A 14,524-nucleotide genomic window follows, 5' to 3' on the forward strand; every position below is an offset into this window, starting at 1 on the left:
TTGAATTGTTTCAATTATCAATTCATGGCCATCCTTTGATCTGGGAGTCAAACTGAACGTCAGTCCACCAGAGTTAAATTCCCTATCCCCATTCCCTAACACCACTTAAGAAGGACTTTTTTATTTTATTTTTAAGGCACTGTTTTTTTTTATTGTAGTACTTAAATATATTGACCAGGTTGTCATCAAACTCAGAGATCCACCTGCTTGTGCTTCTTGAGTGCTTGGAATGAAAGTGTACACCAAAATATCCTCTCTCTCTCTCTCCCTCTCTCTCTCCCTGTGTGTGTGTGTGTATCTACTTTTTATGCAAATCATGATGTATAATGAACATATATTTCTGAGTTTAAATCCACTTGTTTTAGAGTTCAGAATGAACACTGCCACAGGCAGGAGCCAGGTACAGGCCAGGGATGAGCAAGGCATGTTCATTAGCAGAATGTACATTACCAGTCAGAGCTCAGGCAGCTCTTGCAGAGGATCAATTCCAGGAGTTTTGGTGCCCTCTGATGGCCACACTGGGCACTTTATGCACAGAGTGTACATGCATACATGGGATCAGATGTACACTCCATAAAATTAGCCACACCACACAGTGGACAATTAAAGTTAGTAAGTATAAATTTCAAGTGTATGTACTGTGTAACTAATGAAACCAGAAGAAAGACCATGAAATAAAGTACACAAGTGTTGTGAATCAGAGTGGTCAAATAAAAACAGAAAAATGAACTTCTTGGTAGGTTATAAGTCATTCTCCTCTGATTTACAAAGGAAACCAAAATGATTTGTCTATGGCTACACAGTGAAAAAACACCCAGAGACTTGCATAATCACAGGTAGATGTATGCCACGTATTCCTTGTTTTCCAGTCACCCTATCTTCATTCTCTTAGGCATCTGTATCTCATATGGTTTTTATGGTCTTTTTATTCTTTATGGGGTATCAAAGATAACAAAGCTTTTTCTACAAAAATGGACTCTGTCACCTCAGGCACTTAGTTCTGAGGGAACTAAACCTCCAGATAACTTCTGCCAAATAGACATGCATAGATTCCATATTGTTCAAAAAATAAACCCTAACCTAAATTCTTCAAATGAAATTCCACGGCAAAACTACTGTACAAAACTTAAAGAATGCATTCCTTGGCTGATACTAAATATAATCTACTCAAGATGACAAAGATTTTAATAGTGATCAGCCTTGGAAGTCAAAATTTCTAAAATAGCACAGATTCCATTTTAAGGTAAGCAGGAAAAAAAATTGCTCCTCCCTTAGCATCACTGAAAACCCTATTAAGGTTATTAAAACAGTATTGCATCAAAAGCTGCTAGAAGGGACACTAGATTTTCTATAATTATTTTTTCTCTTTTAATTTATTATTTTACATGTTGATCAAATTTCCCTCTCCCTCCCTCATTCCCTCCCTCCCTCCCTTTTACCCTCTCTGCCCTCTCACATGCACCCTCCCCACCCTCCCCTCCCTTCCCCCCATCCCAATTCCATATGTAGGGGAATGCCATCCAGTTGGGGTCATGTTGATCTGACAGGTCATTTTAAGTAGGGACTAGGGCTTCTCTCCTGTATCTACTTTAAGACAGTTATCCCTCCATGGGGGGTATGTTCACAAGGTCCTTTTGTGCACCAGGGATTCATCTTGGCTCCACTGTCTAAGGTCCCTTGGACTGCTCAGTCCTTCTGGCTGAGACCCATATTCAGGAGGCCTGAGTCAGTCCCATGGTGGCTTCCCATCTATCAGTCTGGGGGCCGATTAGCTGCTCCTTGTTCAGGTCAGCTGACTCTATGTGTTTCTGCTGCCTAGTCTTGTCCTCTCCATCTGCATATGGGTTCCAGTTCGACTCAATGATTAGTTATGGGAGTTTGCTCCTGTTTCTAACAGGTATTAGTTGAGGGCTCCATGAATAAGTTAGTTGTTGATCACTATCCGGGAAGGGAATATATGGTAGCCTTTCTACAGAAGCTCAAACTGATAGTGGACAGCAATCTTTTAGTTATCTAGACCTTTCTTTAGTTTCAATTTTATCTTCAAACCAATATTGGCTCCCTCTTTTATGTGCTCTCTCTCTCTTTCTCTGTTTCTTTCCCTCTCTCACTCTCTCTCTATTTTTCCTGTCTTCTATTCCTACCCAGACTCAATCTGTCTGGTCTCACATGCTTTCATCTCATCCCCCTCGCATTCTCCTACTTCTCTATCCTTTCACTGCCTCCCTACTTCCCCTTAGCTCTGGGGGACTTGTCCCTTCCAGGTTCTGTGAGGGACTATATATGTATATCTTAGAATACACCTTGTATACTAGTTCCTCTGGTGGTGTGAATTATAGGCTGGTGATCGTTTGCTGTAGGTCTAAAATGCATATATGAATGAGTACATACTATGTTCCTATTTTTTGTGTCTGGGTTACCTCATTCAGGATGGTTTCTTCAAGTGCCATCCACTTGCCTATGAGTTTCAAGATACCATGACTTTTTTTCTGCAGAGTAGTATTCCATTGGGTAGATTTGCCACATCTTCAATTACCATTCTTCAATTGAGGGACATCTACGTTGGTTCCAGGTTCTTGCTATTACAAATAGTGCTGCTATGAACATAGATGAACAGATGTCTTTTTTGCATGGATGTGGATCATTTGAGTAAATGCCTAAGAGGGGGATTGACAGGTCCTGTGGTAAACTAATTCCCATTTTCCTGAGGAACCGCCATACTGATCTCCAAAATGGCTGTATGAGTTTGCACTCCCAACAGCAGTGGAGGAATGTTCCCCTTTCTCCAAATACTCTTCAGCATGAATTGTAATTGGTGTTTCTAATTTTAGCCATTCTGAAGGAGTAAGATTGTATCTCAAAGTTGTTTTGATTTGCATTTCCCTGATAGCTAAGGATGTTGAGCACTTTCTTAAGTGTCATTCATCCTTTTTGATTTCCTCTATTGAGAGTTTTTCTTCAGTTATGTACCACATTTTTAATAGGGTTATTTGGTGTTTTGTTGACTAGTTTCTTGAGTTCTTTTTATACTTTGGAGATCAGCAAATTTTCAGATATAGGATTGGTATAAATCTTTTCCCAGTCTGTGGGCTGCCGTTTGGTCGTGTCCACTGTGTCCTTTGCCTTATAGAAGCTTCTAATATTGAAGAGGTTCCATTTATTAATTGTTTCTCTCAGTGTCTGTGCCCGTGGAGTTATGTTCAGGAAGTGTTCTCCTACAACAATTTGTTCCAGGGTACCTCGTACTTTCTCTTCTAAGAGGTTCAATGTGGTTGGATTGATGTTGAGTTCTTTGATCTATTTGGGATTGAGTTTTGTGCATGGCGACAGACATGGGTCTATCTGCAATCTTCTACACATCCTCATCCAATTGTGCCAGCACCTTTTGTTGATGATGTTGTCCTCATCCCATTGTATTCTTTTAGATGTTTTGTCGAAAATCAGGTGTTCATAGGTGTGTGGGTTAATATCAGGATTTTCAATTTGATTCAAATGGTCTACCTGTCTATTTTCATGACAATACCAGGCTGTTTTTAGAACTATAGCTCTATAGTAGAGCTTAAATTCAGGAATGGTGATGCCTCCTGAAGTCCTTTTATTGTATACGGTTGTTTTGGCGATCCTGGGTCTTTTGTTTTTCCATATAAAGTTGATTATTATCCTTTCATGGTCGGTGAAGAATTGTGATGGGATTTTAATGGGGATTGCATTGAATCTGTAGATTGATTTTGGCAAAATTGCCATTTTTACTATATTTATCCTACCTATTCATGAGCATGGGAGATCTTTCCATTTTCTGGTATCTTCTCTAATTTCTTTCTTTAGAGCCACAAAGTTCTTATTATATAGGTCTTTTACTTGTTTGGTAAGGATTGCACCAAGATACTTTATGTTGCTTGTGGGTATTGTAAAGGGTGATACTTCTGTAATTTCTTTCTCTGTCTCTTTGTCGTCTGAAAAATGTAGGGCTACTGATTTTTTTGAGTTCATCTTTTATCCTGGTTGTTTGCTGAAGGTGTTTGTCAGGTGTAGGAGTTCCCTGTTAGAGTTTATTGGGTCGCTTATGTAAATTATCATATCATCTGCAAATAGAGACAGTTTGATTTCTTTCTTTCCAATTTGGATTTCCTGGATCTACTTTTGGTGTCTTATAGCTTTAGCTAGAACTTCTAGTACAATATTGAAAATATATGGAGACAGAGGACAGCCTTGTCTTGTTCCTGATTTTATAAGAATTGGCTTAAGTTTCTCTCCTTTCCGTTTGATTTGGGAAGTTGGTTTGCTGTATATTGCTCTTATTATGTTTAAGTATGTTCCTGTTATCCCTGATAGCTCCATGAAAGGGTCTTCAATTTGTCGGGGGCTTTTTCAGCATCTAGGGAGATAATCATATGGTTTTTATTTTTCAGTTTGTTTATAGTGTGGATCACATTGTTAGATTTTAGTATATTTAAGCATTCCTGCAATACAGGGACAAAGACTACTTGGTCATGGTCAATGATTTCTCTGATGTATTCTTGAATTTGGTTTGCCAGTATTTTACTGAGTATTTTTGCATCCTTTTTCATCAGGGATATTGGTTTGTAATTTTCTTTCTTAGTTACGTCTTTGTGAGGCTTGGGTAACAAGGTTATTGTGGCCTCATAAAAAGAGTTTGGCAATGAACCTTCTGTTTCTATTTTGTGGAACAGTTTGAGGACAAGTGGTATTAGTTCTTCCTTGAATGTCTGGTAGAATTCTGCACTGAATCCATCTGGCCCTGGACATTTTTTGGTTGGAAGGGTTTTGATGACTGCTTCTATTTCATTATGGTTTATAGTTCTATTTAAGTTGTTTGTCTGTTGTTGATTTAATTTTGTTATGTGATACTTATCCAGAATGATACTTATCCAGAAATGTGTCCATTTACTTTGAATTTTCAATTTTTGTGGAACACAGATTTTCAAATATGACCTGAAAATTGTCTGGATTACCCCTGTGTCCATTGTTATGGTCCCCTTTTCTTTCTGATTTTGTTAATTTGCATGCTCTCTCTCTTCTTTTTCGTTAATTTGGATAAAGGTTTGTCTGTCTTTTTGATTTTCTCAAAAAACCAACTCTTGATTGTATTGGATTTTTGTCTTGTTTTCCTGGTTTCTACTTTGTTGATTTCAGCCCTCAAGTTGATTATTTTTTGTGTCTAATCCTAAGAGGTGAATTTGCTTCTCTCTGTTCTAAGGCTGTCAGTTGCGCTGTTAATTCTCTTATGTGACTATGCTCTGTTTTCTTCATATGGGCACTTATTGCAATGAACTTCCTTCATAGCACTGCTTTCAAGGTGTCCCATACGTTCGTGTATGTTGTGTCCTCATTCTCCTTGAACATTAGAAAGTCCTTACTTTCTTTCTCTATTTCTTCTTTGAACCAGGTGTGGTGCAATTGCATGTTGTTTAGTTCCCATGAGTTTGCAGGTTTTCTGCTATTTGTGTTCTTGTTGAATTCCAATTTTAAAGCATGTTGATCTGACAAGATACAGGGGACTATTCCTATTGTCTTTTATCTGTTGAAGTTTGTTATTCCACCTTGAATGTCATCGATTTTAGAGAAGGTTCCATGTTGATCAGAGAAGAAGGTATATTCTTTTGTCTTTGGATGGAATGTTCTATAGATATCTGTTAACCCCAGTTGAGACATAACTTCTGTTAGTTCTTTTGTTTGTTTGTTAAATTTTTGATTGGTGGTCCTGTCTAGTGTTGTGAGTGGTGTATTGAAGTCTCCCACTATAAGTATGTGAGGTTTTATGTGAGTTTTGAATTTTAGTAGTGTTTTTTAACGAATGTGGGTGCCTTTGTATTAGGGCTATAGATGTTCAGAACTGAGACTTTGTGTTGATGGATTTCTTCTTCGATGAATATGAAATGAACGTCTTCATCTCTTTTGATTAATTTTGGTTTGAAGTGTAATGCCTGCTTTCTTCTTATTTCCATTTGATTGGAAAACCTTTTCCCAAACCTTTACCCTGAGGTAATGTCTATCTTTGAAGCTTAGATGTGTTTTTTGTGTGCAGCAGAAGGATTCATTCAAATCATAAATATTAGAGAACCAATAATATTTATATAAAAAGTACATCATTCTATGCTCACTTTCCTGTAACATAAAATATACAGAATTTGTCCCGAGATTTTGAATTAATATGGCTTCAAGCCTCTTATTGTCATGACTCTTCACTTTCAAAGTACTATTACTTTCATCGCTTGCCATATTAATCCAATATCATTTAATTCATGTTTTCTGTGCAATTCTACGTGATACTTTGAGATATATATATATATATATATATATATATATATATATATATATCTTTCCAAAGAACATAGTGATGAACATGAATTTAACTTATTTGTAAAATGTTTCTAAAAATCATATCAAGGATATAGCTTTCTGATTTCAGTCATGTGAATTTCAGTAAGGTTTGGACATTTACCAAAACTGTGTTCCACTACTCACATTAGAAAAAAAAGGAAAGAAAACTTGTCATTGTATGAGTTCTGGGACATTATTTACCTAAGGACTAATGTTGTTTCTTTCTTGAATTTCTGACTTGCTCAAAGTTTTGAGCTTTATGTAAAGAAATTTTATATACATTTTTTGGTATCTCTCCACTACTGATATACTGTTAGCTTTGAATATCTGAGGACTGCATGCCACTAGACACATTCTTCACCTTGAAAAGGTTCTCTTCACTGTGGATTCTGTGATAATTGTTAAGATTTAAGAACTTAGGTGAAGTGTACCCACATGCTTAGCATTTTATAGTTTCTGGTTTTAGTGATTTTTTTTGGGGGGGGGAATCGTCCATCAGAAATGACATTACATAGTACATAGTCATCACCGTTTTAATGTTCTGCTCTCTGTGCATCTGTAGTACTTTTGAACATGTGACACATGGGCACAGTACTTGACAAGTCAGAACATCTTTAACTTTTTTCTTCAGAATGAATTCTTAGATGAACTTTCACTGTTGAGAACTCACAAAGAAGTTGCCACACAAATTACAATTGTAAGGCTTTTCTCCAGTGTGTATCCTTTGATGAAATTTAATTCTTGAGCCAGTAATATAGGACTAGTCACATACATTAAAATAGTAGGGTTTCACTCCAGTGTATTGTTTGATGAACTTGAAGTAGGGAGCAATTTCTAAAGGACAAGCCACATACTTCTCAATTGTAAGATTTCTCTCCAGTGTGTGTCTTTTGTTCAACTTTAAATATCGAATATGCAGTAAAGGAATTGTCACATACATTACAGTGAAAGGTTTCACCCTAGTGTGTAATCATTTTTTGATGATCCAAATAGCAGAAAACCTGCAAACTCATGGAAACTAAACTTATAAATTATCAGAGAATACAGGGGACTATTCCTATTGTCTTTTATCTGTTGAAGTTTGTTATGCCACCTTGAATGTCGTTTGGTTTCTCTTCAATGTTTTCTTTGATGAACATGAAGATATGAGCTGTTTATAAAGGACTTGCCACATACTTCAAAATTGTAAGGATTCTTTCCGGAACTTTAAATGTTGAGAAATCACTAAAGGATGTGGTACATACGTTAAAATTGTAAGGTTTCTCTCCAGTGTGTAGTCTTTGATGAACTTGAATATTAGAGCCCATTGAAGAAGACTTGCCACATACCTCTCAATTGTAACTTTTCTCTCCAGTGTGTATTCTTTGATGAACTTCAAGTTGTGAGCCCATTCTAAAATAATTGCCACACACTTCACAATTATAAAGTTTTCCTCCAGTGTGTATTCTTTGATGAACTGAAAGACTTGAGCCTTTTGCAAAGGACGTGCCACATTCTTCATAATTGTAAGCTTTCTCACCAGTGTGTATTGTTTGATGAACTTGAAGTAGGGAGCCATTTCTAAAGGACATGCCACATACTTCTCAATTGTAAGATTTCTCTCTAGTGTGTCTTCTTTAATGAACTTGAAGATTTGATACTGTTGAAAAGGACTTGCTATGTGCTTTACAATTTTATGGATTCTCACCATTGTGTATTCTCTGATGATTTATAAGTTTTGAGCCTCTGGTAAAGGACTGGCCACATACATTACAATTGTAAGGTTTCTCTCGCCTGTGTACTCTTTGATGAACTTGAAGATTTGAGCCCTGTGTAAATGACTTGCCACATACTTCACAACTGTAAGGTTTCTCTCCAATGTGTACCGTTTGGTGAATTTTAAGTTTTGCCCCGTGCTTCACCTATAAAAGAATGACGAACCAGGGCTGGAAGAAATGAAAGGCATTTGATATCTGACATTGTGTAAGAGGTTAAAGGTAATAAAAAACTGATATATAACGTTACACCAATATGTGGACTGTAATAAAAAGATGAGTCATAAATCTCTAGCACTACTCCCATAAGGAAACAAATGTCCAAACATTATGAACATGGAGAATCATATTTCATGAAATTGTATTTCAAAATATGTAAAATTTGAAAGGATCCTCTTTCACCATGTAACCAAGAACTCAAAAATAATTGTTACAATGCAAGTGAAATTATTTGCCAATATTATAAACCTTGTGTACTTCAAAATTGTATTTTTTATTTAGAGCAAGATCACCTTTCCAAACACTTAAATGATAAAATAACAAAAATGGAAATGCAGTCCTATATAGCTTTTCTATTATTTGTGATCATTAACTGAAAGTGATTTTTAGTTATTTATGAAATGTTATTATTAAAAAGAAAACAAAATGATCATGAATATAAGCATTCCTATCTAATCCACATTGATTAATGGATATGAGGAGAGATAGTTTCACACTGTCCACAATCATATTATTTATTCTATAGGAGTTTTAATTCTTATCATTCCTAAAAATATCCTAAAATTATAAAAGATTTATTTGGTAATTTTTTTTTATTTTCAAATTATTCTGAAGTTTTGAATTCTTTTCTAAAGTAAAATATCAGAACTCCAAACTCATTGTTTGCATGTGAAACTCACAGCTTCTTTTTAATGTAATTTTAAATTACAAACAATTATATCATACCATGTCTAGGTTTTTACTACTCATTTTCTTCCCAATATGCCTGTACCCCTCATCAATATCACTATGATTGTTAATTGTTTTTATTCTATGTGTACATACATACTAGATTATATATAAATGCATAAGAAATAGATATACATAAAGAATTTTAGTTCATTGTATTTTTAATGACTATATCATCAGATCTTAATATTTGGCATTAGACATGCAATAGTGGTGATAATTTCTGGCAGAAATTAATCTCCTCTTCACAGTACTCATTTGGTGTCTATAGTTCTTTCTTCAGGGATTTTAGGCAGAGGGACACTGGGAACTGGGAACTGGGAAACATTCATGAGTGTTCTATCGTTATGATGAAAGGAAAGTAAGTACAAAATGAGAAGGTGGATTGGGAGATAAATAACACCAACATAGTATGATTATTCCTGAAGAACATACTATTGTATTTTCCTGCTATATTAATAGTTATAGGAAGTAATGACTTTTAAGCTGACAATATCACATACAAGAAAGAGAGACTAAAAATAATGTTGGTCCCAGTACAAGAATCTTCACTTAATGATTCTTCAAATAAATATTTCATGTAATGAGAATCTCTTTGGTTTTGTATTTCCTATCTGTATGCTCTTGGAACTCATGTTATTATTATATTGGCATGCTATTAAAATATTCTATTATAAATATATTTGTCCTACATACTCCTGAACTTTTAAAATGAAATACTGTATTTTTTTCATAAGCACATTCTGCATAAAATGAAATGATCTTTTGTACTGTTTTATACTCTTCACCGGATGTGTTATTACATGTTTTGTTATACTTGTCTTTATTCTTATTAGCATCTCCAGCATGAACCACAAAGATCCTTGTAGATGATGAATTTGAGTTGTCTTTTAATGGAAATTTTCTATTATGTCACTTATTTTGAAGAGTACTGATATCATATCTTCTCTGGCGTTCTGGTGGGATTCTCTCCTGAATCCATTTTGCCGTCATTATTTGAGAAGTTTTTATTACTACTTCTATTTAAATTGAGGATATATGATTCGGTAAATTAAATTATATGCGGTATTGTGGTTCATCTTTGTTATCTTATATGGTAAGAAATTCATCCCCTTGTGTACATGGAGTTTCTTCATGCCTAGCCCAGCATCCCCTTATCCCCAAATGAACACACAGAGACAAGTATATACTATTTGTCAGATGGCAGTCATTTCCTTAATTATTAACCCACTTCTACTTAGGTAATTGTTTCCATGTGGTGTTGGCTTACCCGAGAAAGCCTAGCATCCAATATCCTCAGTTGCTACATAGCAACCCTCTGGCAGCTCCTCTCTTCGTCTTCTCCCCAGTATACATCATTTCTTATATCCTTGCCTATACTGCCTGCCTGGCTATGAATAACTAGTGTTTTTTAATTAACTATTAATAGAAACATATGTATTTAAGGACATCACACATCAGCTTTGTTTACATATTGTAGGTAAATGGATGGAACTGAAAATCATTATTCTAAGTGAATGAAACTAGAAAGAAAAATACTAAAAATTTTCTCAAATTTGTGCTTATTTCATTTTAAGATTTTGGTCTCTATGATTTCTATAAAATGTCTGCATACATTAGGTAGCTAATATGGGGGCAATATGGATATTGGCTTTTTTCCATGATGAGACATTTGAAGCTAGTATTGTAACAGGGCATTGATATCCCATGATTTTAATCCCAGGTCTATGGAGACAGAGGCAGATGGATCTCTTTGAGTTTGAATATATAAAATTGAAATTATGCACCAACAAATAAAATCTATTGTATGAGTAATGTGTGACTTGCTTTCTGTTGTTATGCCTCAAACATATATGATATTTCCATGATAATTAGTTGTCATCATTAACTCAATGAGGTCAATATACTTAAACATAGAAGGGGAGACATCAATCTTAAAACCCTCTATTTCAACTCAGCTGAAAAATAGTCATAGTAATAAAAAGGTACTATCTATTCTGCATGATGGGATAATAGTCATCAATTCTTACTATTTATGAACCAACTGGTCTTTTCTTGTTACTAGACTGAAAGATATTGCAAACGTGTCATATACGTATTGGCAATAGCTAACCAGTATTTGCTTGTGTTAAAGCCAACTCCATTGTTGGTACCCACACCTGAGAATATTATTGTAGCTGAAGAAGGAACTAAGATCAAATTAAATATAGGGAGGCACTAGATTAAAAAAAAACTATTGTTATTCTGATAAATGAGCATGGCATTAAAATAATATTTTATTTTTTACCTAAAGTTTTATGCATACACAACTTTCATTCTAGAAGGTTAATATGGAAATTTTGGAGAACTAAGCCTATAGAAGTGAATCAAAGAATTAATCCTCACACCAATAAATACCTGACAATTGAAAAAGAATCTAGATGTATACAAAGAAAAATAGAAAGAATATTTAACAAATAGTGCTGAGATAACGGGATATTGTCATTTAGAAGTTTTCAAGTAGATTAATATGTATATCCACATAGAAAATTGAAGTCCAATTGCATCAAAGACCTCAGCATACATTATTGAAGTTGAACAAATTGAAGGATAAACAAATAGGCCTAATAGGTGTTTATTCAGGGAGAAATAACTTAAAACCTAGACAGATGAACACCAGCAAGTTCCTCTGGATGCTCTCCTCTCTGTGTCCCACCAGCAAGGGCGTGTTCCCCGGCTCCACTTGAGACCTCCTACCACAGGTCAATTCCGCCCCTGGCTCCAACCCCCAATGGGCATGGTCAGTGCCACAGTGAATACCCCTCTACTGTAAGGAGTACAATTTTTCCACCCGCCGCCTGGTCGTGTCCTGCTGCCGCACCAGCCCCAAATAACACACAGAGACTCTGTATTTGATATTATACTGTTGGCCTGCTCTGAGCTGCCATCTATGTTGGGCGCCATTTGTAACGAGTATGGTTTTTCACCCTGCTGCCGCTGGTCTTGTCCTACTGCCACGCCAGCCCCAAATAATGCACAGAGACTCTGGATTTGATACAAAGCTGTTGGCCCGGTTACATGTTTGTCATCAGCTAGCTCTGCCTTAATTATTAACCCATTTCTTCTGATCTATGTATTTCTCTTACCAGGGAGCTGGCCGGCATGCTGCTTTCTCCCGACTCTCCATCTTGGCTTCTTCTCCCTACTTCCTATTTCCTCCTTGTCTCCTAGTCCCTCCTATCTTCCTTTCCTATTGGCCAAACATGCTTTATTCATTAATCAGTATGAGAAACATATACAGAATGACATCTCCCATCACTCTACAATTCTCCTTTTATTCTAAAGAAAAGATTTAGGCTTGATATGGAACTTTGTACAAAACAGTGAATAACAAGTGTGCTCTAAGAAAAGGAAAATCGAGAACAAAATGACCTAGGGTGAAGGCATAACGGAGTTTACAATAGAGTTGTCCTAGCTGGAAAACATAAGTCTGGTACCTAATATATCTAACTAAGAAGAGAAAATAATAGTTGTGATAGTTTAATCTTCAACCTCATCAAGACCTGAGAAGGAAAATAACGATACTAGGGTAGCCAGGAAGTGCAGATGGGCAACTTCCAAAATGTGCAGCAAGGACAGAAACAGCAAGCTACCTGGATAGTCACCCTAGGTCTCACAGCAACGTTGGTACACCCTGTTTGGCTAAGGTGTACGGTGCTGTCAGGAGCAACAGTGTCTCATGTAAATAGAGTACTAATATTAAAACATTTAAATGCCATGTTCTGCATGTCTATGAAGTTATTGAATATTAAGCATCTATATCTGTCTAATCTCATTGGTACAGGAAAACATAAGTGAAGATAATCTGTAATACTCAGAAACAGGGAAAAACCTGTAGGAAACTTCCCTGAGTAAAGCAGGAACAAATACATAAATAATATAACTATATACATATACATACATATAAATCCCTAAAATAGAGATAGAGTAGAAATTTCAAAACAAGAGGGAGAAATATATAGGGCAGCATGATAAATATCCCAAATTGTACCAATATACAAATGTCTTGAATACAAGAAAAGGATACATACATATTATATGGTAAAAATAATGTTCATAAAACATCTTCAGTGGAAAGATTTCACACAATATAATGAAATATAAACTTAATTTTACATAGCTTACCACAAATAAGAATATATAACAATGTAAGCTATAAAATACTATTATCTCATTCTTACTTAATAATTCACAAGAAAATAGGCTAATCTACCTATATCCCATCTAAACCATACTTTTATCAATCATACCCTATTACTGTCTAAGAGATATAACTGAGTGTAAGCATCACATTCCATACCCGACCCTAAATAACTAAAACCAACCCCAAGAAGATGACTATTATCCCAAAATTCCAAGGGTAGGGAAAGGGCGCGTCACTATCTTAAGGTTACTTCCTGTTGAAATGGGATGATGAATGCTCCATGGGATACTGTAGGAAGAAAATTTGTAGCAACCAAATTTCTCAACAGAACTGGCTGTGACATATGTAGCTAGTCACTGTGTAGCAGAAAATGCTTGACTGTAGTTCTATTTGAAACTCTGGCCAGGGTATAATAAGAAGGTGTACCATTACAGGTAGCTCATCATGAGTTGTTTCAAGAAAAACAATCTCAAACCGGTTTTAGGGTGATGTTTTTAGTCCAGATGCATCAGGTTGAATCAAGTGGAAACAATTATGTGGGGCCCGTTCTTCTTTCCGGAGACTTCAAAGACTGCTATTAGGAATTGTTATTATTCCTTGTGGAAAACTTAAACATCAATATTAAAGTAAAATTTTCAAGTTTTAAGGTATGTATAAGGGAAAGGCAAAAATAAGCATTAAAATGTATACGAAAAATTTAGGATGTCAGAGAGAAAATTGCATATAAGTAATGAGTCCCCAGATTTTGTTTTCTTCTCCCTTACAACAATTTGCTTCTTGATTTCAGGCACTAACCATGAATTTAATCTAAACAACATGCTTGAATTTAGAGAAGGAAAGCCAAATCCAACTCCAAAGCCAGCATTGCTTTACATAAATTGGGACTTCAGGAATACTAGATAGTAGAGAGAAATAGATTTCTGTATAGAAATAGTTTACTAGAATTAAATATTTTTATCATATATCAGATTCCTCTTCATTAAGTTACTGTTCCTGGAGAGCTATCTTGTTTTCTGTAGGTACCTACATGTTCAGTGTTTTTTGACTGTTTGAATATAGGTTTTTCTCTGTTTTCCTGTAAGAATAAGAACATAACACTTCCCCTAACTTTGAGAGGTCTCTACACCACTCATGGGACCTAATTTGTTGGATGACTTGTCCTGTCCCTTCAGTAAGATGTTTCTCTTTTTTAACTTGGATATTGATTAACTTAGATAATATCCATAGTTTTTCTTCTCCTGTAGATTTAAATGCAAAACCCCTACCCCAACATAACACATATCGTGCTTTCCATTCT

Source organism: Phodopus roborovskii, unplaced genomic scaffold, assembly GCF_943737965.1.
Source record: "Phodopus roborovskii unplaced genomic scaffold, PHOROB, whole genome shotgun sequence".
NCBI classification, from domain to species: Eukaryota; Metazoa; Chordata; class Mammalia; order Rodentia; family Cricetidae; genus Phodopus; species Phodopus roborovskii.